We start from the raw sequence: 26,767 nt of genomic DNA on the forward strand, positions 1-26,767 counted from the left end.
TCCTTAGGGAGAACCTCCAAACCCTTGTATCCAAGTCAACTCTTAGCTCAGCTGCACTCTAATAGGCCTTCTAAAAAGGAAACAAAAGAGGAAATAACTGAGTCTCTAAGTGAAAACTCCATTTTTTAAGACAGCGGGGAGCAGGCGGTCTTCATATTTACCTGGAGAGGCTTAAAAGAACTGATGCTGAGAGAGAAGGGTAGAACCAGGAGGAATTTGTACACAATTACGGACACAACATATGTGTGATGACCAACTTTGATAGACTGGACTCTTCTCAACAATGCAGGGATATAAGTCAATCCCAAAAGATGCATGATGGAGAGAAAAACGTGCATCCAGAGAAAGAACTAGAAAGAACTAAATTTATATCCAGGTGGAAGCAAAATACCTGATCTTTTTTGTTCTCTTATTTGATTTTATGTCCTCTATACCATTTTTCATCCCAGCTGGTACAATCCATCCTTATAACCTGACCATTGTATAATGTGAAAGTATCTACAGATCCTATACTTGTATGGGGGGGGGAGGGGGACAAAGTGTGAAATTCAAGGAATTGTGGAATTGAATCCTGTAAATTAAAAGGAAACAAACAAATTAATAAATTAAAAAATTAATAAAAAAAAGAAAATGAAAAGAAAAAAAAAAAGACAGCACAAAGGAGTGGTCCTTTACACAACACACTAGCCAATCAGTATCATTCCAGTCACTGCAAACTATTTTCCACAAGGTACCAAAAGTAAGTCCTACTCTGCATGAAAAGATAACAATCAAAATCCTAAAGTCTCACTACCTCATAACTCCATTAATTTGATTAAGTGACTGGCCTGATCCATTCATTATGTTAATAATAGGAAGTTAGTTTTATGTGCCTTGCACATAGTAAGAATGGCTAATGGGTTCAGTAGATAGAACATTGGGCTTAGAGTCAGGAAGACCTGAGTTCAAATCTGGCCTTAGACACGCACTAGTTGTGACACTCTAGAAAAAGGCATTTAACCTCTTTGCCTTAGTCTGCTGGAGAAGGAAATAGCAAACCACTCCAATATCCTGGCCAATAAAACCCCATGGGCAATGTTGTTGTGCTATGGTCCACAAGGTCACAAAGAATCAGGCATGAAGGAGGAATTGAATAAAAACAAAGAGCTTAATAATGGTTTGTTAAATTGAATTGTGCCCATAATAATATAATATAATGATAAGAGGGTTGGATTGGAATCAAAAGACCTGTATTCAAATCCTAACTCTTCTACTTACTATTTGTGTGACCTTGGACAAATAAAGTAACTTCTATGAACTTCAGTTTCCTCATCTATAAAATGAGATTAGACCAGATCTCCTCTAAATCTAAGAACATTGTGAATTGAATAGAACTGAACTACTTTAGAAATAGGTTTAGGTCACTTGTATATAAACCTACTACAATGAATAACTTTGATTTTTGCAGAAGTGAAATATTCTGCTCTATGGAAAAACTGGTCACCCCTAATTAATCTTCAACTCCTGCAATATTACGAGCAATCTCCTTATTGACTGATTTCAATGTGAAGTCATAGATCAATGGGTTTATTTAGATTGGAGAATGATGCTTTGGTCTCAAGAGATGCTTCTGCAACATTGGGGGGGGGGACCAACTGGAAATTATAGTCACCAGTCACCAGCAACTGAATTCATGGCAATGACTTAAAGGGTTTTCTTGAATTGATTTATTTGGAAAGTTCTCTGCTTTGTTGGCAAGCCTTGCTCTCTACTTTGAGCACCAATAAACGTCGAAGAAATTAGACAGGCTCATAATTCAAAGGCCAAGTCTATAAATACAGTGCAAAGGTGAAGCCTCGGGGATGAGATAGTTTGGATGTTTGTAGAACATTTAAAAAAGAATTGCTTCAAAATATGGGGGTTGGAGATTTGACTAGATATTATAGCAGGTGCCCGAAACACTATGAGTCACTCACCACACAAAAGACAGCAAACCACTGCAGAGTGAATAGGTATTGAGTAGCTCTTATGGAGAATGTCGAAACAGGGAACATCCCACTTAAAAGCACTTAGAGAGAACAATTTTTATTTTGTTTTATCAGAAGAGAAAATGGGTCTGTCTGTGGCTCTGATCAAGGCAAATATGGAGAGGAAGTGATGTACTTCTCTCTCTAAATGGCCACTTAATTTCTGACATGCAATATCCTTGATCTAGTCTATTGATAACCAACCAAAAAAGCAGCTTTGCCACAAAGGTATGATAAAGGTCATTTATCTCCATAAATGACATGAATGAATAGCCTTGACAATTGACCTAGAATCTATCCATGCATCCATCCATCTATCTATCTATCTATCTATCTATCTATCTATCTATCTATCTATCTATCATGATCTTCCCAGCTGTTAGTACTTGGTCCAAAAATAACCATATATATTTTTTACCTATTCTGTATATGTATTTATATGTACTTGTGTTTCCCCAACAGATATTTGTTTCTCCAGGATAGGAAATGGTTCATTTTTATCTCTGTATCACCAGTGTCTGACACAGTTTCTGGCTTGCAGAAGGTGCTTAATCAATGCTTGGTAACTGATCAGTTGATTATCAATTGAATTGTTACATACCTAAAATTATTAAAGATCTAAAGATCAACTACTCCCTGACAAATCTACTACCAATTCCTGTTTCACTGATTGGTACTTAATGAAGATGGAAACAAAATATAGACAGAAAGAGCACTGTATTTTAATCAGATGCCCTAGTTTCAAATTCCAGCTGCACCAACTACTGGTTTTGTGATCTTGTGATCGCTGGACCTCAGTTTCTTCAGCTGAAAAATGGGGAAACTGGACAAGATATCCTCTAAGTTAACATCTAGTTTTAAAAGTATGATCTTTTAATGTTAACTCTGGCACTTTATTAATAAGTTGTGTGACCTTGGGCAAGTCACTGCCTCTTTGAATCATGATCACCACAAAGTAGACTAGATGGACTAGGTGACCTCTAAGGTCCCTTCCAGCTCTAGTGTTGTGAGCTCATTAATTATATGATAATTAACCAGCTTAAAGACAGTCATGGAGCCACAATGAGTTTGGATGCTGACTGAATTGGGGCAAATGGAGCTTTGTCTCAGGACATCAAATGTAAATGTCCTTCAATATAGACAGTTTGGAATTTAAAGTTCTAATCCCTAAGCAACATAGAAATAACTGAGATTAATCCTTATTTGTTAAGAAAAAAAGTCATTTTCAAAAGTGAAGCTTCCAAATGGTAGTTTGGGATGAACTCCTCTCTCATCTCCCTGATCCCTTCTCCCCATTCTTCTCACTCTCCCTGTTAGATTACCTAGCTGTAGTCCACTACAATTGTATACCTTCCTCTCTGCTTCCTCCTCCTTGAGATAATCCCACTACCTACCAATTGAGATCAAATTTCATATTGCTTACCCCAACCACATTTTCTAGTACTTGAGCCAAGTGCAAATACTCCTAGTTATGGTTTTGGCCAATTGAAGTAGTGAGAGCATTGTTCTTATAATCACAACACAACCATTGATGTTTTCCATAAGGACAAACAACCTTTCCCAACAAAAGAAAGACCAGGCAATTTTTTGCAGCCCCACCTTTCTGCTGGCATCTCTCCATGGGGTTGAAGGTAGACTCAGCATCTCCATATGGATACAAAATGTGCAGCCAAAAATATGAATTCAACTGGGGACCCTAATCTGAATTGACATGAGAGAAAAAAAATATGGAACTAGAAAATTTCTTTCAGAAACAGAGGTGACATCAAAACTGACAGAAAAATGTAAGCCATTTTGCTCAAGGTCTCCATCACCATTGAACTGGTACCATGAAAGAAAGGGGTCTATGGTAATGGTCATCCCAAGATATAACGGCCCTTGCTCTGTGCATATTTATCATAAAAATCCAGTTATTTTGGTCATAGAAACCATATATAATGATAGCTAATTATCATTTATTTATTTATATATCATTTATCATTATCCTTTTAAGATTTACAAAGCCCTTTACTTACCTCTTCATTCTCAAAACAACCCCTTGAGTTAGGCGCCATTATTATCATCCCAATTTTACAAATGGGGTAACTGAGGCAGAGAAGAGTTAAGTGAACACACACCCTGTAAGTTTCTGAGGCAAGATTTGAATACAGATTTTCCTGACCCCTGGTCCTACTGTGACACCCCAGCTGTCCCTACCATACCCTGATAGGAAGAATCAGCTTTTCCCCATGGAGCACATACCTGCTACCAATCAGGTAGGGGAAAGAAAGGATAGAATAAGCATTTATAATGTGCTTTTTGTGTGCCAAGCACTGTGCTAAACACTTTACAAATATGATCTCATTTGTAGCACAAGATAAAGACTTCCATATTCTCCTGCCTTAATGAGCTTCATCCCAGATGCAGCATTCTTTTCATGCGGTTTGTTGTCATTGTTGTTTCACATATTTGAACCCAGACCCAAGTCAAGAGGACCAAGCAGCACAGAGAATGAAGGAACAGCCCCCTGGGCTAAAACCAGCCCCCTCCTCTGCACCCTTCCCCCCATATCATGGGAAACAGAGAGGGGAAACAAGATACTGTCTCTTTCAATTTTGCTCTAAAAATGATTCCAGGGAAGGAGTAGGAGGTTTCTTCATTTGTACATTGCAAAATCTGGTGCTGTGTATTCAGCAAAGAAAGCATTCTCTCAAATTTTGGGTGGATTTTTGGCTAATTAGTAGGTTTTTCCTCTCCCCAGCCCCGTCAAGAGAAAGGGTGCATGCTAAAGTGATTGCCCTACTTAGTCAGCTACTGGCAGGAATGTAGAGGTGGATTAACATGCATAACAGGAGGCTTATCTGACCCTGGGAGACAGGAGAACCTGAAATAACCTTAATATCCTGTCAACTCTCATTACCAGACCTCACTGAACTAGAGGAGCCTGCTTAAGCAATTTGGCTCTAAGGGAAAAATCCATGCCTTACACCAGGTGCTTTCCTCAGCACCATCACCCCCTCCCCATAAACCTTCCTGCTTTGAAGATCTCAAGACTAGTAACCTCTTTTACCAGGGTAACGCCACAAGGTAATGTTGAGTTATAGGGTATCCTGTTTTCATCAACTCCCTCGGTATTCCGAGTAGTTGCTTATTGGCCTCACTGTGCTGGCTTCTATGAAGATGACCTCGGGTGGCTGGAGCACACAGCATATTTGTCAAGTGACTCATTGGCTGGCACCCAGGGGAGTGTGAGAAGTGAGATAACTCCATCCTCATGATGACAGAGCTGTTTTTGAGTCTGTGGCTTAGGAAGAAGGTGGAGGAGCCTGAGAAATTGTGTGAGGGGGTAGGTTGAGTTAATTGGAAGAGGAAACACAAATGATATCTTGAACAAACATCTGGATTTTTTCAGTCTCACACAGACTCAGACATCTTGTCAAGTTGTCAACTGGATTTGCTAAAGGCATCTGAAGTTACTTGGGCAAACTCATGCTCCTTGTTTTAGGTGTTTATTGGGAAATTCCAAAAATACCCAAGCATTGAACAAAATCCAAAATAATTGCCTTTCCTTGAGTTTTACTGGTGCTCCCAAAAAACACAGCAGCAAATGTCTTTCCATTTTTCCCACCAAGTAATATCTTAGCTTATCCCAGTCTTGGTCACTCCTAGCTCTGATACTAGTTCTGATTGATTCAATAAAGGAACATTCTTACCTATCAGAGGTAATTGCTTTTAAGTTAGGTAGAGTAATTTATTTAATCCACCCCTACATCTCCATTTGGTAAGTTCTGCCACATTTCATTTATCATGATTTTTTTTAACAATGCTTTTTTATTTCATTGGGGCCAATAGGTGACACAGTGCTGGACCTATAATCAGGAAGACTTATTTTCCTGAATTCAGATCTGACCTCAGACACTTACTAGCTGTATGACCCTAGGCAAGTCACTTCAGTGTTTGCTTCAGTTTCCTCATCTGTAAAATGAGCCAGAGAAGGAAATGGCAAACCACTCCAGTATCTTTCCCAAGAAAACTTCAAATAGGGGTCGTGAAGGATTGGACATGACTGAAATGACTGAACAACAATAACAAAAAATTTTATTTAATTGATACAGGAAATGTCTGACCAGGAAATTCTGTCTGCCAATGCAAAACTTTCTTTGCAACTTATATTCTTTGAGAGTTACCTGAGTCACTGAAAGGATAAATGATTTACCTAAGGTCATATAACCAATATGTAGCAGAAACTTTTTGAGTGGGAGGCTAATTCTCTATCCAGTGTACCATGGTTCCCTCTAATCATTCATAGACCCACAGCCAGAAGAGGAAGGGATCCAAGAGGTCATAGGAACATAGATCTAGAGTTGGAAGGAGGAAGACAGTGAAATCAGAACTCCTGCACCAAAAGATTCCAAGAAAAATATGAATTGATTACAGGCCATAGAGGAGCTTAAGAAGGATTTTGAAAACCAAATAAGAGAAGTGGAGAAAAAATTGGGAAGAGAAATGAAAATGAAGCAAGAAAATCATTAAAAGAGAGTCAACAATGTGACTGAAGAAAATAATGCCTTAAAAATAGACTGACTCAAATAGCAAAAGAGGCTCATAAAGCCAATGAGAGAAGAATGCTTTAAAAAGCCAAATTTGCCTGATGGAAAAAGAATCTCAAAAGCTCACTGAAAAAAAAAAAAAGCTCACTGAAGAGAATTGTTCCTTCAGAATTAGGTTGGAACAAATGGAAGCTAGTGACTTTATGAGAAATCAAGATACTATTAAACAGATCCAAACAAATTAAAAAATAGAAGGCAATGTAAAATATCTCATTGGAAAAACCACTAACCTGGAAAATAGATCCAGAAGAGATAATTTAAAAATTATTGGACTACCTGACAGCAATGATCAAAAAAATAATCTAGAAATCATCCTTCAAGAAATTCTCAAGGAAAATTGACCTGATGTTTTAGAACCAGATGGCAAAAGAGAGGTTGAAAGAATCCACCAATCACCTCTTGAAAAAGATCCCAAAAAGAAAACTCGTAGGAATATTATAGCCAGGTTCTGGAGTTCCCAAATCAAGGAGAAAATATTACAAGCAGCCAGGAAGAAACAATTTGAATACTGGTGGAAACACAATCAGAATAACACAGGACCTGGCAGCTTCTACATTGAGGGATTGAAGGGCTTGGAATATGATATTCTGGAGGTCAAAGGAGCTAGGACTAAAACCAAGAATGACCTACCCAGGAAAACTGAGTATAATGCTACAGGGGAAAATATGGTCATTCAATGAAATAGTGGATTTTCAAGCATTCTTGATGAAAAAACCACAGCTGAACAGAAAATTTGACTTTCAAATACAAGAAGCAAGAGAAGGTAAACAGGAAAAGAAATCATAAGGAACTTATTAAAGTTGAATTATTTATGTTCCTACATGGAAAAATGATCATTGTAACTCATAAGACTTTTCTCAGCATGAAAATAGTTGAAGGGAATATAAATGTGTATATATGTGTGTGTATACATACATGTATAGGTATGCATATGTCTATATGTTTATATACATATATATGTCTATATAGGAAGGTATATGAATACACATGTGAGTGTGTGTATATATGTGTACGGTTATACATAGACAGAGGACATAGGACCAATTGAATAGGAAGGAGTGATACTTAAAAGGTGAAATTGAGAGGTGAGAGAGGAATGTAATGAGAGGAGATGGGGAGAGACAGAATGGGGTAAATTATCTCATATAGAAGAGGTAAGGGAAAACTGTTACAATGGAGGGGAAGAATAGGCAGGAAAAAGGGAATGGGTCAACCTTACTCTTATTGAATTTGGCTTAGGGAGGGAATGACATACACACTAAATAGGGTATCTCACCCTACAGGAGGGCAGGGGGAGAAGGAGATGAGAGAGAGTTGATGGAGGCGAGGGCATGTTGCGGGGGAGGGAAGTTAGAAGCACAGACCTTTGAAAAGGAATAGGTTCAAAGTAGAGAATAGGACAAGTCGGGGGTGGGATAGGATGGAGGGAAATACAGTCAGTCTTTCACAATATATCCACTATGGAAATGTTTTGCATAGCTACACGTATACAACCTACATTGAATTGCCTATCTTCCCAGTAAGGGTGGGTGATAAGGGAGGAAGGAAAAGAATCTGGAATTCAAAGTTTTAAAATCAAATGTTTAAAATATATTTTTTTAAAAAGGCCCTACATTGACCATGATCGAAAATGTATGTCTCATTCTATGCAACCTCAACTTTATTCAATTCATTTCAGCTAAATTCACCTAGTATCAATCAGCCCCTCACAAATAGTCAGCCTTGTGAGAGATACAGAGAAACAGCATCATAGATAGAAGGAGTATTGACTCCAGAATCAGCAGACCCAGGCTCACTCCTTGTGTGACCTCAGATGAGTGATTTAACCTCGCTGTGCCTCAGTTTCCTCAACTATAAAATGAGACAATTAAATTAGATGGTCTCTGAACTGCTTTCCAGTTCTCAATCTAAGATCCTAAGATATAGTCCTTGCCTACTAGGAGTTTGGGGAGAAAAAAAATAACACATCAAACAATTTGAAAACAATGCAAAATAAAATATAAATGGTAGCCAGAGTTTTTGTTGAGCATGCTGTGGGAGGCATGGGGAAGATTTCCTGTGTTTTCAATTCAACAACTTCTAGAAAGATCCTACTATGTTCCAGGAACTTTGAATCTAAACAAATAGCAGCCTCTGCCCTAAAGGAGCTGGTGTTCTATTAAAGAGATATTACATAGAAATATAATACAAAATACAGAGGAAGGGAACCAAATGAGAAATCTCAGCAATCACTTCATCAAGAAACCTTTATTCAGTGTGTACTATGCATTAGACACAATGTAAAGTGATTTAGGAGTAGTTAGAAAGGAGCAAAAATCCAAAGACCTATGAAGCCTGTAGATACTGGAGAAGACTTCTTGGTAAAGGAATGACATGGCCCTGAAATATGCACAAAATCGGGATGGGCAGAAATGAAGGTGGGGAGAGTTCTAGGCTAGAATTACTCAAGTAATGAACAAAGATCTGCTCTTGCTGAATTTCTTGAGTATACTCATAAATCTTGAATCCTTACCTGAGTTCATCCTCCAAATTCCCAGCTCTTAATGATTTCTCCCTCTTTATTTAAAGAGGAAGTTCCCAGGAAAGGCCAAAAGAAGTCCCATCTTCAGGACCATGATTGGGAAGTAAATATGGATGGAAAAGTTTGTCTGTGAATATGTTAAATCCTTCCAATAGAAGATAAGCCCCTAGAGGACAGGGTCTATTTCATTTTCATCATAGAATCAGCAGTCTCACACAGCAAAGATACACACAGTAGGTACCTAATAAATGGCTGTTGAAATTAATTCAGTGATAGAACAGATATACGTATTTCTTTTTAATTAGAAAGGAAATGACATCAGGAGGAGGTCAGTTTATTCAATCCAATGGAATGGTTTATTCTCAAGTCTGCCATGGTTATCGGTGCCAGGATGTTACCTCTTATAGTCCATCCTTTGAAAAGGCTTTTTCCACAAAGGTATCAATGAAAGCCCAAGTTCAGTCTGTGGTTACTCTCTTTTTCATAGATACCATTTTTATCAATCCCTATTATTTTCCTCTTTTTTAATTGTAGACATCTTGCCTTCCTTCAAAATCCCCAGGGGTGGGGGACCTGCACCTTCAAGGACATATGTGACCTTCTAGGTCCTTGGGTGCAGCCTTTAGACTGAGCCTAAGTTTTACAGAACAAATACTCTTATTAAGAAGATCTGTTCTATGAAATTTGGATTCACTAAAAGAGCTGCACTTGAGGACCTAGAGGGCCACATGTGGCTTCAAGGTTGCAAGTTCCTCACTCCTGTCCTAAACACACACACACACACACACACACACACACACACACACACACACACTCACATCCCTTGTAGGTGGTGTCAGACCTCTCTTGCTGGTTGGTACAAACCAAAGAAGTTTCTTCTTGTTCCGGTGGTGCAACAGGCTCAGTAGTCTCCAATATACCAAAAAATTTTGCTAATTTATTAAGCGATATCTAGTGAGAGTTATAAGGTTCCTCTAAGGTTCCATAAGCCCTTCATTAACATAGAATTCTCTCTTTATTTAAGCCCTCTAAACTTGTAGGCGTTACCAATTTATTAACGATCAGTCACTCAACTCAGTAAAATTAATTTACAACCATGAAAGATTCAAGGAGAAGGAAGGTAGCATCAAACAGAAGTGCCCCTGTCCTTTTCCTCTTCCTCCCCAGATGTAAGTGTAGCCCAGCAGTCCCTGCACAGAAGAGGATAATCATTCCTCCACAGTATTTAGAATTCCAAGGGGTGTTTTCGTGCATATTTTTGGGGGGTAGACGGAGAACCAGGGACCACAGGGGATAGAGACATTTTGTATTGTGTGTTGGAGACAACCTTGACTTTTCTGGTCCTAAAGAGAGTCAACTTGGGATATCAATAGTCTTGAGTTCATGATCCCATGAATATCTGAGGTTTTGCTAACTATTACCATAACAAGCAGTGCTGAGGCAGGAGGGCAGGCAATGGCACATCCCCCTTTCCATCTGTATTTACTTCCCAATCATGGTCCTGAAGATAGGACTTCTTTTGGCCTTTCTTGGTAACTTCCTCTTAGCCAGATTCTTCTTTGAACTACTTTAAATATGTTCAGAAATTTATTAAATCAACCAGTGAATGTTTATTAATAGGTTACTATACTAGGTGCTGAGAATACAAAAAATGGTGAAAGACAGACTCTATAGCTGGAAAGAGGCAGAGTGGGTCTGTATAATATGTTCCCCATAGAAAGAGAGAGATTTTGGCTAAAATACATTTTATGGAAAGATATACCTGACCCCAAAGGCATTTGGAAAAAAATTAAAGCAACATTTAAAAGAAATCAAGGTTATCTGGGCCCATAAACCAATTTAATGGTGGTCACCTATTTTTGGTTAGTTGTTTTCAAAGAGAGGTCTTATGTGTCCTTTCTCCTTTTCACCTTGAGAAACCACACAATGAATATTGGAGTGAAATCCATTCCATCATGCTGACTTCAAATGAAGTTCCTCTAAGTTCCAGGATGGGAGTTAATCCAGCTTTAAATCCATAAGGCTCTTGATTCCGATCCCAACAAAGGCAAAACTTCAATCACAATACATGCAAATGGAAACAGTGCCTACTCAAAACTCACAGCAGCAGCCAGGGCATCCAGAAACTGAATTGGGAATTAGACTTCAAAGGCCTCCCAAAGATAAAGATTTAGACATGGCAGGACTGCTTGGTCTCTTCTGAGTCTTATAGCCACAACCATTGGATCATCCACTACTGAAGATTTCCTTATGATCTCTACTTGCTATTCCACTCTCTCTGGCCCAGGTATGCATAAAAAGAGGATGGATAGAAGCCCCATTTCAAGAAAAATCTAATACGAAAATGTAACTATGAAATAAATTGAGGAAGAGGGGTTTTTTGCTTCATTACTAAGCCATTATTCAATTAACAAAAAAGGATATGTATCAGGATTCCTTTACAGACCAGCTATGTTTATTTATTTATGTGTAGATTATTAATTTCTTTTGCCCCTTCTCCCACCCCCCTTCCCCAACAAGAAATTTTCATGGTTTTCTAGTGCTTCTAGGACAAAATACAAATTCCTCTATTTGGCATTTAAAGTTAAATGATCCCTCTAATATATATTTCCAGTCATATTTCATGCTACTTTCCATTTTTTATTTTAGCCAAATTTATTTATCCTAGCCAAATTGGTTTACATGGATTTTCTACAGGAGTGTACTAGAGGCAGCTTGAACTGACTCTTGAGAGCCAATTGTTAAATTTTAAGCAGGAGCATTCATATCCGGGAAGCCAGCAAATGCTACAATTCAGGGCTTGATTTATTGTTTTGTTGACTTCTAGACTAGGAAACTGGTAGAGAAAATGTTAAAAATGCAGATTAAATTTAAAGGCATGTCTTATGCATTTTTTTCTAAAGAGCCAATTGTTTAACATTTACCAGCACACTTTTAACTATATATTACATTTCATTTCCCACCTCTGAGCCTTTGCATAGATTGCTTCTCCCTTATCTGCATTTTTTTTCATTATCATCTGTATTTCTTGTAATCCTTCAAGGTTCTATTCAAGTACCACCAATCTGATACTCCAAAGAATTGCTTTTTTGTTTATTTCATATGTATAATCTGGATTGATTTATCCAGGTACATGATGTTCTGCCCTCTTCCTTCCCTATAGAATAAAAGTTCATTGAAGGTAGAAGCCATTACAATTTTGTTTTTGAATTCCTTGCCCTTTATCCTACACATAGTAGGAACTTTTAAAATTCTAATTCAAGTGAATTGGATTGAATCAAATCAGTATGGTACAACAATAAGACTAGTGGAGCTAAAGGTGAAGGACTGGGGCTCAAATCTTAGTTTTGGAATTTACTGTCTGACTTCTGCCAAGACACTCACCCTCTATGCACCTCAGTTTCCTTGTCTGTAAAAAGAGAGAATTGGATGAGATGATCTCCAAGGACCTTTCCAACTTTAAATTTACAAGTTTTGTTGATTGATGAGTTCATTAGAGTTCATTCATGGCTCATCTGAGAACTATAATTGTGAGATTCTGCCAATTGAATTGACAGAGAAGTCCTACCCTTGTAGATCAATCAGCTGCTAGGAAAGATCACCCCTAAAGTGAATGGATAAACCAATAGAAAATGGTGATTCAATTTATAAAATCTTTCAGGAAGACAAGTATGACATAAAACAAAATACAGCAATATCAAGATAGAACTCTAGATAGCTGGAGTTATACATATTGATTTTTTTTTCTAAGCAGGAAAAAATATTATCAAGGAAGAAAGTATTCATACTAAGAATAGCTAAAGTTCAACTCATTTCAAAATAGAGCCAGGTGTGCCACACTTTACATAGTAAACATGCTCTTTAAAAGTTGCATGCAAATCACATTTTGCAAATTAAATCCAATGTGAAATGCATTAAGGCAGTACACTATCTAAAGGAAACCTTTTGTAAAGCAAATAACCACTCTCTAATTTCCTCTCATGTAAACTCTGATTCCTATGTGTTAAGTTTGCCTAAAATAAGGACTGTGTATAATACTATACAAAACGTATTGGTCCTTCCATATGAATCCTTGGCATTTCATCGTTTTCATGTAATCTATCCATCATTTGAGTCTTTAGAAAGAAAAGAATGACTACAAAAAGACAGTTGAATTACAATTAACATATTGTATAATCAACCTAGCAGAATATATAGACACAAATGACTATTAACCTTTTAAAATAAGCCCTCCAGGGAGGGGGACATTCATTGAAAATCATAACTAGGCCCTAGAATTTAGAGGGGTCTGATAGTACTTTCATAGCTTTTCCTAATCAAAGAAAAAACTGAATTAAACACCTAGTTAGCAATAATTAGTTAAAATATGCCACCAGATGATATGCTCCATATCTCCAGTAATTCCATCCAAGACTTGTTATTCAGTCATTCAGTCTAGTCCTTCTCTTCATGACCTTGTATGGGGCTTTCTTAGCAAAGATAGTATTATTTTTCATTTCCTTCTTCGGCAGATTAACTCCACATCCAATATTAGCTCCACCCAAATCCAATCCTGACCTAAACTCCCTCTATTCCCTCCTTGGAAGCATATGCCAAATAGTGAGATTACTGGGTCAATGAAGGGTTTAGTAATTTTCTCGAAGAATTCCAATAGTTTTCCTAATTAATTGAATATATTTACTACTCCACCAAAATGGTATTAGTATACCTGTCTTCTCACAACCCTTCATTGATTATTTCTGTATTTTTACCATTTTGTCCAGTTCATGAGTGTAAAGTAAAACCTTAGAGTTGTTTGATTTGCATTTCTCTTATTATTAATAATTTGTATCACTTTCCCCCATATGAGTGTTGAAAGTTTGAATTTCTTCTTTTTGAAAATTGTTTATATTCCTTGTGCCCAAGGGATGTAATTATGTCAATTACCTACTGAGGGATAGATCTTAGTTCTATAAATTTGTGTCAATTACTTGTAGCTCTTGAATGGCATATTTCCATCAAAGTTGTTTTGATGCAAAGGATTTTCCCCCTTCCTTGCACTTCCTAATAATGCTACTAGAATTCTAAAAGATCAGATCCAAAAACTTTTTGAGCAATGACCAAATTTTTGGAATGAGTATATGCATACCCATGATGGAACACTTTTGTGGAGTTACAAATAGAAAGAATGAAATAATCTCTACATACAAGGAACTTACATTCTAATGAGGTAGACAAGAAATACATAAATAATTGTTTACAAAATAAATGTAAAGAAAAATAAATACAGAGTAGTCAAGTACAAGGTAATTTGAGAGGAAAGGCAATAGCAGCTGGGTGGATGAGGAACAGTTTCATGCAGAAAATGATGATTGAGATGCCTCTTAAAGGAAAAGAGGTATTCTTTGAGATGAAAGTGAAGAGGGTTCCAGGCACATAGGGGATAACCAGACAGTACAGAGACATGAAGAGATGGGAATTAGATCATGAGGTATGAGGAACCAAATTGAGTTCATTGGCTATATTATAGAGGGTGGGATAGTAAGTAATATACAGTGAGGGTAAAAAGATGTGTTGGAGCCAGAATACAAACTTTGTTAAAAGCTAAACACTTCTAGGTCATGTAAAGAACAAGATGGAGAACCAAGAATTATTCTTTGGTCCCCAAAACCTCTCAAACTCTCAAAACAGAAATTATACACCATAGATAAAGCTATTGCAGCTGTCTCCATGGTCTAAGACAGGAATGTGGAACCTGTGGCCTTGAGGCCACATTATGGCCCTCTAGGACTTCAAGAATGGCCCTTTGACTGAATCTAACCTTCATCCCAATTTGTTCTGTGATGTTTGGATTCAGTCAAAGGGCTGCACTTGAGGACCTAGAAGGCCATATGTGACTTTGAGGCCAAAAGTTCCCCACCCCTTTAATGGGAATGCAAATTTAAGATCTTCCCTGCCCCTAGGCCCTTTGGTAGGCTTAAGTGTACCTGGAGACTGTGGCAGGGAGGCTTGTTTTTCAGGAAATACTTTGTGATTGGGCAGTGGGTCAAGAGGGTTGTTACATTCTTTGAGCCAGGAGAAAGCTATATAATCCTGGATGTGAGGCTTTGCTTTGGGGCTCACTCTGAGAAGTGTTGTATGATTTGACCAGAGGAGACTCTGGGCAGCCGTTGAAAGCCCCCCAGCTTTGAAAAACCCGGATGCTGATGCTTCCGTCTCTGGTAACTAACTAGGTATGGATGTAATGGTTGGATAGTTGGAGGCCTGTCTGCTTGATTTGTTTGTTTCTCTGTCTGCTTATAACTTCTGTCTGTATACTCTGAAGTTCAGGGTGCTGACTTTTTCCCCTGAACTAGATAAATGATATGTTTGATTAATTAAAGCAAGGTTGTTAACCCATTTTGAGTTGCTTTCCTTTAGAAAAGCAGATCCAAGAACCTGTGTTGGCAGCCACCCTGAGGATGCTGGGGTACTTGCTGCTATAACCCCTAATAATCACAATCCAAAATAAGGTTATTGTTTTTTATTTGTTTTTTTTTAAAGGACTGACATTCATTGGCCCTGAGAGCACTGGCACGCTTACCTTACCTCTTTTATAATTATCTAGTAAGGATCACTAGAAGATCCAAGTTCCCAAGACATGGGCTTTTAACAAAACCCAAACTCACTCCCCTCTCTCTTCTCCCTCTTTCCAGAACCATAGAAGCCTCAACTCAGGATGCAAAAGTTTGCTCAGGAAGCAAGAGAGAGCTAGCACAAGAGTTGGGAGCCCTTCAAGAGCAAAAACTTGATAGGGACCCTAACCCCCAAAGTACAAGCACTGCAAAGCTCTGAAAGTACCAGTGATTGGCTAGAGAACTGAGGGCCAGTGAAAGTGGGACAGAGGGAATGGAAGAGGACACCAGGACAGGACACTGTTATGTGTCTTGGGGAGCTGTGGAGCTCTTTACTGAGCCTTCAGAAAGGAGCCCAGTATCAACTGGAGCCACTTCTGACCATCCAAAAGTCACATAGGGCAGAGACCTAAGCCGCTAAACCCTGAAGTGCCCATCATGGCAGGAAGCTGAGAGGCTGTGAAATTTACCTGCCAAAGAAACCACCATCAGAAGAGTGAGAAAGTAAATAGAGTAAAACTCAGGAGAAAAAAAATGACTGAAATTACCAAGGATCTCAGGAAGAATAAAATCCAAAGACCTTGACCATAAGCAGATAAATTAACAGGGAAAACATTAGCAATAGAAGGAAATATGGCCTCCAGATCTAGTAAAGGAATCCAGTAAATTGAATAAATATTTAAAAAAACAAAGTAAAATGATGTGATACTTTGATGAGACAAAGGACTCTATGGAATGTAAGGAGAACATGGAACTACAGCATGCTATTTCTGCATTGTTCAAAAATGAGAATTGTGAGAGCAGAATTTACAGCCTGTATAGCAAAAATAATGAACAGAATAGAAAAACTGGAATCTGCAAAGGCACGTCTGATCAAAGAAGCAAAAAAGAGAACAATAGATTGAATGAAGGAGCAGAGAAGCAAAACCAATAACATTAAAAGAAAATAGGCTCACAATGCAAACAAAACATATTCTTCATGGAGACAAGATGTAGAGAGACAAACTGGGAATGACAGATCTCCCAGAAGGACACAACAGACCCCAAAATCTTACTACTGCAATGCAGAGAGTAAATAGAAGAAAATTGCCTAGAACTTCTGAACATAGAAAAGGCAGTACCAATGGAAAGAAATTATAGACCACCATCATGGGAAAAAGAAAAAAAACAACATTGAAAACTCCAAGACACAAAGTGGTTAAATTTAATAATTCTATTCAGAAACAAGCTCTACAAATGCAAAAAGGAAAGGAAAGTCAAATAATGCAAGACTAGCCTGCACCCACAAGAAAACATAGGAGGAAACAGAATAAGATGTTCTGAAGATCAATGGAGCTCAGGATGACCTACTGTGAAAATCCGAGCATAATCATAAATGAGAAATAGATGGATATTCGATTATAAAGAGGTGTTTGAAACATCTGCAGAAAGAAAATCAGAATTGAAGATGTGTTTATCCCAATAATTTTAATATCCCAATCAACAGAAATGCAGGAGGAGTGAAGGGATCAGTAGATAGAGAAAATAATGATGACAGACAGAGTAACAGAAGAGAAATGGGTAAGAAGCATTCTAAATATACATAAGGAAACAGGGGTGAAGGCAGAAGTAACAGTGAAGCATTAGAGACAGGTGTGGCCCATTACAGACAGAACCTGGTCACCCCCCAGGCTACAGGTGAGACTTTTTTTTTTTGTAGGACTAGATTACAACATGTGAAGGTACATGAAATGAGGAAAGAAGAACAAAGTGGCAGAGAGGAATATGTGATGTGCTTGGGTCAAATCAAGGGCTTGCAATGAAAGGAAGGTGACTCCTGTGGTCATAGAAAGGGGAGCCTGCAGAAGAGAGGATGAGAAGGAGGGGGAAGGGTTGAAAAGCTGGGGAAAGAAAGGAGGCCTTGCTTTGGTGATGGGAGGGGATTCCATTGGTGAATGGACCTGAAAGTGAAAGGAGATGGTCTGTGAATGGAGATGGAGAGCTTCTGATGGGTGTGGCCTGGGGAATTTGGTTCTTGAAAAGTCTAGCTGTCTTGGCTCAGGACAGGAAAGCAAAGTCAAAACTCCTTGAGGCCACTGCACTTGGAAGAATGGGAGAGGATGGACCCAGGAAGGAAATTATAGAACAAATGGGAAAAAGGGAAGCCAGAGGATGGTGTGGATCAGTAGTGGACCCCATAATTAGTGTGGTAGAAGCCCTACCATGAAGAAGTGTCCTCTCTGACATATGAAGTAATTGGCATTTTTCTGGGATTGAAGCACAATGGAAAAAGGGAATTTACAAAGCAAGCACTATAAGGCAATGAGAGAAACCAGCTACAAGGGAGATCCTAGAATGGTTACTTTGAAGGTGAAATTGCATATGGGAAACACAGAGAAAAGAGAGAAACCAGGTAATTATGAGTGTTACAAACCAGGGAATTAGGATCTAGAGTACAAAGAAATAGAAAATTGATAATGAAGGGAGAGAAATATTTTTTGGAAAGAAGCACAAAAATGAAATTTAAAAAATAATGAATCGGATTAGTTGGAGGGGAAATCTACTTGACTAACTGAGGAGAAAAGGGGGAGGAAGAATTATATAACCAGATAATGGCAAGAAAGAGGAACTAATAAGCAAAACTCCAAAGGGAAAGGGGTAATAAATGAGATGAGGAGATCAGGGGTAAAGAGAAGAGAGAGCCTGTGGGAACTAGGAGACTTTAAAAAAAAGATTAAGGTAAAGTAACTAAAGAACATAGTTCTGTTATTACAGCTGAAGAGGATGAAAAAATAATAACTTGAAAAAAACTAATATTCACAACAGATGGAGAAAAACATAAACCTAACTCTTAGAGCTTTAAATGTGAATTGATTTAAACAATCCAATAAAACAAAAAAAAGTGACAGATTGAATAAGAAAACAAAACCCTACAATCTATTGCTTATAAGAAACATTTTTTTAAAAAAAACATATACAAAATAAAACTAAGGATTAAGGGGGGAAATATACTATGCACCAATTGAATAAAAAAAAGCAGGAGCTGCAGTCATGCTGACAAACATAAAAAGGGATAAACAAGGAAACCATATTATGTTAAAAAGAATCATAGACAACAAACCAATATCACTAATACACTTATATTCTCCAACTGCCTTAGCATCCAAAATCATAAAGGTCATGTTTTTGAGCTACAAGGAAACATCATAATACAATAGTGACAGGAGACATCAATATCCCTCTCTCAGTTTTGAATAAGTCTAACGAAGATAAGCAAAAGGGAATATATGAAACTGAACAAATTGATAGACAAATTAGAGTTAAATGACTTAAGATGTGGCTTAAGAATTTTTAAATATTTCATAAAATGTCACATGGTACAGTGGAGAGAGCTGGTCTTGAAATCAGGAAGATCTATATTCAAAATTATACTTCTAACACAGAGAATGGCTGTGTGACCCTGAGCAAGTCACTAAACCTCTCAATTCTCTTTCTGGGCAACTCTCTAAGACTAGAAATGGCAGGGAAGGGGGTGACTTGAATTAACAGAGTGAGTTTTTTCCCACCTGGATACTCCTTATTTCAATAGAATCACAAATCCAATCTCTATCTTTTTAAAATATACCACCTCTGGGTGCAAGAGTTCTTAACCTGAGGTCCATGATCTTAGTTGTTTTTTTTTTGCTTTTATAACTATATTTTCAGTATAATGTGTCTTTATTTTTACTATATATTTTATAAAGCATTATTCTGAAAAGAGTCCATAGGCATCACCAGACTGCCAAATGAGTCTATGAGAGAGAGAGACAGAGACAGAGACAGAGACAGAGAGAGACAGAGACAGAGACAGAGAGACAGACAGAGAGACAGAGAGAGAGAGAGAGAGAGAGAGAGAGAGAGAGAGAGAGAGAGAGAGTGCCTGCCTCAAAGCATAACAGAAAAATACTGAGGTTTTAAGTATTTGGGTCCTTTGAATAGATCTGAGAGAGTGTGTGAGAGACAGATAAGAGAAAAAGAAGGAAAAAACACCCACATACATACACACTCAAACATACAATAGGAGCAGAAGAACGATGACTATAATTTAAGCATGCAAGTAATACAAGACAAGAGTGGAGTGAGATAAATTTTGTTACTGTGGCTGGAATAGAATGTTCAGGCAAAAAAAATGGTGGTGACATAAGAAAAATTGTTCACAGTGCCTTTGAGTTTAACAAATTAATCTGCTTCTCTTTCACAGAGAATTTTATGTCTTCACAGGTTCTATCCGTTTTGAATTTGTTTTGAATTCTGATGAAAGAACAGACCATAAGATGCCAAAATGGCCTGAAACCTTACTCTGGGTGTGGGGTGGATTCTAGCCCAGTTCCTGACCTCGAGAAGCTTCCCTGGGGTTTTACCACCAGGCCTTCTGGTGGGTGGTGATTGAGAGGGGCAGAAGTGTACATGAATGAAGGCCCCATCATGTCCTGGAATTCCTTCACCACCATCCTGCTTGACCTGCAGTCAACTTCTCATTCCAGCTTCTGGAATGCCTTATCCAGACCCACTTGGAAGAGTCTGCTAAGGGCCACATATATGAATGTAATTGGCCTGTGAGGATCTAACTAGTAGGCCTTTAATGATGGAGCCCTCTCATGTTTGAGTAGAAAAGCACCTGAAACTGAGACTCAGGCACCTGGAAGCTTTGTGTTGCTGGATCCTCCTCTTGGCTCAGAGCTGCCCTAATGTCCCTGCCCTCCACTTACCTATTACCATCGATGAAATAATCTTCTGTAACAACCAAGACCCAAGTCAGTGGTCAGTGTGAAGGCTAAAAATAGAGAAAATCCCTCTCTGTGCACCACTGACCCGACTGCCATGGCCCTACTCTAGGAAGGAAGGGAATTGGGAAGTAAAGTGGTCCCTGTGGTTAGAAGTGTCCTTCACCATGTGCCTCACACAGCTACCATTACCATCTAGTGCAATTCAGTGAGCATTTATTAAGCATTTATTGAGTAATTTATTAATTTATTTATAAATTAATTTAAAATCATATAATATATAATTTATATAATTATATGATATAATATAATATATAATTATATAATAATTATAATTAATTTATTAATAAAATATGCATTTATTGAGTACTTAGAGGTATCGTGTCAGGCAGTTAGAATACAAAGGCAAAAATAAGAAATGTCACTGCCCTCCCCCTAATGTTGTATTCAACTGGGGATGGGGAGAATGGAGTCCCGGGACTCTAAAAGACCATGATGGGCAGAAATAAAAGAGTTAAAATCGGTACCCCAGTCACACACTGACCAGGTTGAATAATTGCCCCTATCACACAAGTTTTCTGACTACCTTTGCCATCAACCCCTCTTCCTTTGTGTGACATTACATTACAGTGGAGAGAGCTGGATGCAGTCAGAAGGCCTAGACTCAGTTCTTGCCTCTACTACCCCCTACATGTGTGACCTTGAAAGAGTCGCTTAACTTCCTGTGACTTAGTTTCCTTATTTGTACAATGAGAGAGTTAGGCCACATAACCCCTGAGGTTCCTTTAAGCTTGTATCTACTTCTCTGTGAGGATGCTGAGTCTCTCCCCCCTCCTTCTCCCCTCCAAGAAGTACAGGGATTCCTTGAGGTCATACAATATTTTTTTTTCCCTTGACTCACAGTGCCCAGTGCAGTTGGTTGGCCAGTCAGTCAACAAGCATTTATTAAGCCCTGGGAGGGTCAGTGCTAACAACCTCTAGGGAGGAAGAATTCATATAGAATTCCTTCAGGTGGGCAGTAGAATTGAGCTGAGTCTTAAAGGAAGTGGGAGAGTCTATGAGGAATCATTCAGTAAGAGTGGGTTTGTTTTATTTGTTTGTTGGCTTGTCTTTTAGCTTGTTTACTTTGGAGCCTTTGTTGACGGTGCTTTTCTACTTCCTTAAGGGGTTCAGTCAAAGACCTCTCAGAAAGTCAACTCAAGGTCTCTTGGGGATCCTAATAAATAGATGAAAATGTTCATATTGGTTCTCATTTTCTATCATTTACAAAAGCATTTAAGAACAAGAAAGTAATTGATAAATCCTTCTTAAATGAGAAAAAAGAGACCAGTAGCATCCCAGCAAAGAGAAGATTACTAACCATTGTCAGAGGTCACATATGATGGTGAGATGACTGGGTAGGTAATGAAAAAGTTGTTCAAAATGCCTCCTTTCAGCACGTCTGATGATGGATGAAAGGGAATCATCCTCTGTAATGCAATACCAGAAATACTTAAAATGCTATAGGCCTAAATGTGACAAGCAAAAGCTACAGGGGAAATTCAGAAAAATACCTTTTTAGTGTTTATTCATGCATGTTTTACAATTCATATTTGACTCAATAAATTCCTAGTTTTTTCATTAAATATCTCTAAAATCAGTGTATTTTAATGGATATTTACATTGTCTGCAGAGCAGCAGAAACACAAAATTTCAAAAGCTGAAAATGATTGAAGGGCATTGGTGGAGGTCAGAAAAAAAAACACTCTTAAATGAAAGCTTCCATTTTTATTATTTTTCCCAGGATTCTTAACATAAAATACAAACTGTAGTTCACTGCCACATATGAGCAGAGATGACAAGGCCACTGGTATTGCTGCTTTGTACTGGAATGGAACCAAAGGGAGCGACCGGGCATGAACCAATGGCACAATTATAATCCATGATTTTGCCATGGGTGGTTGGTATGTTCATCAGGAGTTGGATACTAGATTGGGGACTAATGTAGCTCCCTCTCTGTGCTCGCTCTTCCAATCTCTGCTTCCACTGCAGGTTTGGTCCCCAGAAGGAGGATAGCAGCTGCTCCCCATGGAGTTCTAAGGGAAATCCTGAGAGACTCTAGCTCCTAATGCTATTTCTCCTGAGGCCCCAGCTAGTAAGTCTCACCCTCACCCCAATATCACTCAACCCGCTGGCATCAGTTAGCTTTTATGAAAGAATATTCACTGAGACAGGTATAGATAGCAAAAATAGGAGTTATACACACATTCCCCAAGCCAGGGCATAATATCTGCCCTATCCACACAGGATACCTGAGGTGAGTGGGCTCAAATTTGGTAGAAAAATTGGTGAAGCACAAATATAAGGAACATGGGAGGCTGAGGGGTTCCTTGTGACTCCTGGCCATTGGAATCTTTTCTTCTTTCATGGATCCTCCATCAAGTTCTACTCTGAGTGCAGAATTGGTGATGTACTAGGATGTCCTTGTTCAATGAGGCTGGGAGCCTCAGGTACCACTGCCACCCTCCCTGGTGGTCTCTGCTACTGATTCCAGTTGCTGAAGGGACTTCTAATGTCTTTTCCAACCTTTTTGAAGGTCTCAAAAACTGGGCAAGGTCATACCCGATCAATTCTGCTCATGGATACCCATTCATTTAAAATCGGGAAAGAATAAACATAAAAGAAACAGACACCATGTGCTAAAGACCAACATTTCAGCCACGCAGGGAGAAAACGGCCATTTGCTCCCCTGCCACTCAGTAGCACATGGCATTTCTTCCCTCAGTTAGCCCCTGGAATGAAAAGCACAAAAGGATTATGGAGGAGTATGTGGAATCTTCTGTGTTCTGACTCGATGCCTGGTGAGTCATCAGCCTTCTATTTCCGAAGCCAGTTAGAAGGCTTGTCACCACCACACAGTACAAATCCATAAGTCACCATGGCTGAAACCAGCTCCTGAAGTCCCGCCTGATAAATCGGCAGTAGTCAGAGAATGTGCATGCTTCAAAAACTAGGGCTTTATTACACCAGGAATAAATAATGTATGGAAGCAAATGGTGGCTTGACATAGGGCTGGGGAGTGTACAGGATTAGGGAAGGGCCTCTTCTCTCTTACTATTGTCCTTTACCGGCCCTCTCTTCACCACTTCAGTACTAACTTTATGTGATATTCATTAAATTTTAACTATGTCCAACACACTGTGCTAAGTGTTGATAATGCAAAGGAAAAAAATGAAATGAATGATCCCTGTTCTTACAAGGATGTAATATGTACACAGGTAAACAAAAAGTACATACAAATGGCATCAACACATTTCAAGAAGAAATAGCTAACCAAGATAGGGATTAGCAAAGATCTCTTGGAGGGGGCACCCAGTAACATTGAAAGAAGAGAGGAATTCCAAGAAGTGGTAATGTAGAGAAATCACATTCCACAACTGGGAAAGGTATGGAGGAAGGTGAGTTATGGAGGAAGGATATGGAGTCTCTTAAGATTTTCCTTAGAACCCTAAGAGGAAGCAGCAGTCAAAAACCCTCTAGGGACCCAACCTGTGGGCAAAGTAGGGATTGGAAGAGTGAACCCAGAGGGGGTGCTGCATTAGTCTACACTCTCCTGTTTGACAACTGTACAAAGAACAGCTAGAAGACCAACTTGACTGAAATGAAGTGTGAGGAGGAGTAATATGAAACACTTCTGGAAATATAGGTCGGAACCTGTTTGTGGAAGGTTTTAAACGTCAGGCTAAGAAATTTGTATCTTATCCTAGGAGAAATAAATCTTTTTGAATAGGAGAGTGACATAAGGAGATCTAAGTTTTAGAAATATCCAATTGAGAGTTGGGTGGAGATTGGATTGGAGAGGTGAAAGACTCGAAGAAGACAAGGTGAGAGGTGATGAAGACTTGAACCAGAGTGGGAAGAGGGAAAGGTATAGCTATGAGTGGAGAGAAGGGGACAGTTGGAGACATATAAGAGAGGAAAAATCAACAAGTCTTATCCACTCCTCGGATAGGTGGAATGGCAGAGAGAGAAAAGTAGAGATTGACGCCAAGCTTGTGAACCCAAGAAACTAGACGAATGGTGTTCTCAACAGAAACAAGGACATCTAGAAGAGAAACGAGTCAAGAAGGATGAGGGAGAGGGCACAAGAGAAACATTTTAATGATTCTCACCCTCAGTCATGCACCCTCAGTCATCCTTTTCCAGTTGGACAACAATCAGCAGAGGCTTATTCTGGAAGGAAAAACAAAATAGAGGACTCTGAATGAAAAGTACCCATCTCTGGAGCCATAATGAGATCTTAGGCCATAATGAGATCTTCTGCTACCAGGGCTTCATCTAATACTAAGACATTTGATGACCTTGGGGGTTTTCTTGGAAGCATCCTTCTTCCCTACATCATCGGGTTGTTTAGGAATTTAGGTTATGCACAAAATGATACATTAGAATAGCCTTCCGAGGCTATCTATTGCAGACCTGTCCCAATTCTTAGATTTGTGGAATTCTTTCTCAGGTGACAAGTTTGTGGATAATTTCATGGAATAAAAACAATATGGTATAAGAGATTGAATATTGGACTTTAAATCAGGAAGTCCTAGGTTTACATCTTGATACTTGATAGCTGTGTGACCCTGGACAAGGTACTTAGCCTCTCTGAGACTCAAGGAACTCTCTCTGAGATGTATGTATTACATTATAGATTAATTGTGATAAGCATCTGCAAAAAGAGTCCCCACGGGTTCAAATTCTGCTTTAGAGATGTACTAGCTACACGGTTACTAGATAACCCTGGCCAAGTTTTGGTTTGGGGCTTCAGTCTTTTCATCTGTAAAATGGGAGGATTTGACATCATCATCACCACCATCCCCATAACTAGCATTTACATAGACTTTTAAGGTTTGCAAAACACTTCACAAATATTATCTCATTTTATCCTCACAATATCCCTGAGAAGTGAATCCTATTGTTATTCCCATTTTACAGTTGAGAAAATTAAGGCAAACAGGCATTAAATGATTTGCAGAAAGTCACAATGCAATAATGTGGTGAATTTTTTTGTTGCTTGGTCACTTTTCAGTAATGTCCAACTCTGTGACCTCATTTGGGGTTTCACTGGCAAAAATACTAGAGTGGTTTGTCCTTAGGCAAACAGAGTTAAGTGACTTGCCTAGGGTCACGCAACTAGCAAGTGTCTGAAGTCAGATTTTAACCAAAGAAAATGAGTCTTCTTGATGCCAGGCCCAGCGTTCTATCCACTATGGCGCCACCTAGAGGGCCTCATTTGGTGAGACCCTATCTGAACTCAGGTCATCTCAATTCCAGGGGTGCTATCTGGCTTGATTACATCTAAATTCTCTTTCAGCTCTTAATTTATGGTCCTTTCATCCTACGAGATCTTAGATCCTTTCCACATTGATGGATTTATGTAGAGTTTTTGAGGAAGTCTTTTGACTGAACCAAGTTTGATACTGATTAACAGCCCAAATCAGGGTCAAGCCAACATGAAGTCATCTATCCACATTAGGGGTATTGATGGAACACTTTCCTTATATCACTGGTACCTATATCATGTAGACAGAACACTCCTACCATTAGGGCCAGAAGAACACAGGAAATATTAGATCTGCCAGACCTACAGATCAGTGGAGGCATACCAAGACCCTGCGCAGGTGGAAGACGGCTTCACCAATGCCCTGTTAGCATTTTTAAAGACATGAAGCATGCCATTCAAAGTCCCCCAGAAAGGTACAGGGAGCTCTCCTAGCTATTCATATCACCTGGCATTAAAGGGTCTTTATTATTCATATGCCAGCAAAGCCCCAGGGATTTTTATTATTCAGAGTCAGTGGAAGGATTCTTTGGGATTCTGCAGTATTTTCTGTCATACACATAAGTGGCTGTAAAGTGGACCAGATGCAATTGAAATCTGGATATAGGGGAGCAGTGATTATTCTTTTTTCCCCAACAAGTTTCCTGGTCAAAGCTGTTGAAGTTGAGATTACAATGAACATTTGCTATTCTGGAGAGCTGGGTTCTTGTCGTACGAAATGCCAAGTTCCCATTCAACATCACTTATAGGCAACTCAAGAAACTTAGCAAGAAATGATTCACATCAATCCATTTCAATTCCACAAATATTCATTAAGTTCCTACTAGATACAAGGTACTTCTCCCTTCTGCACAGGTCCCCTGCGTCCTCTTACACTTAGAATATGAGGCCTGAAATGACTTGGGCTCCATTTTGAAGTCAGCCACCTGCTACCTCCAATTCCTGGAGTCAGAAAACTGGGAGGACATTGAGGTGAGGCCCTAGGTGCATCTGGAGCCTGAGGCCTGA

This window comes from Petaurus breviceps, unplaced genomic scaffold, assembly GCF_028583685.1.
Source record: "Petaurus breviceps papuanus isolate PSGF00001 unplaced genomic scaffold, PetGlider_PUasm1.0 688, whole genome shotgun sequence".
NCBI classification, from domain to species: domain Eukaryota; kingdom Metazoa; phylum Chordata; class Mammalia; order Diprotodontia; family Petauridae; genus Petaurus; species Petaurus breviceps.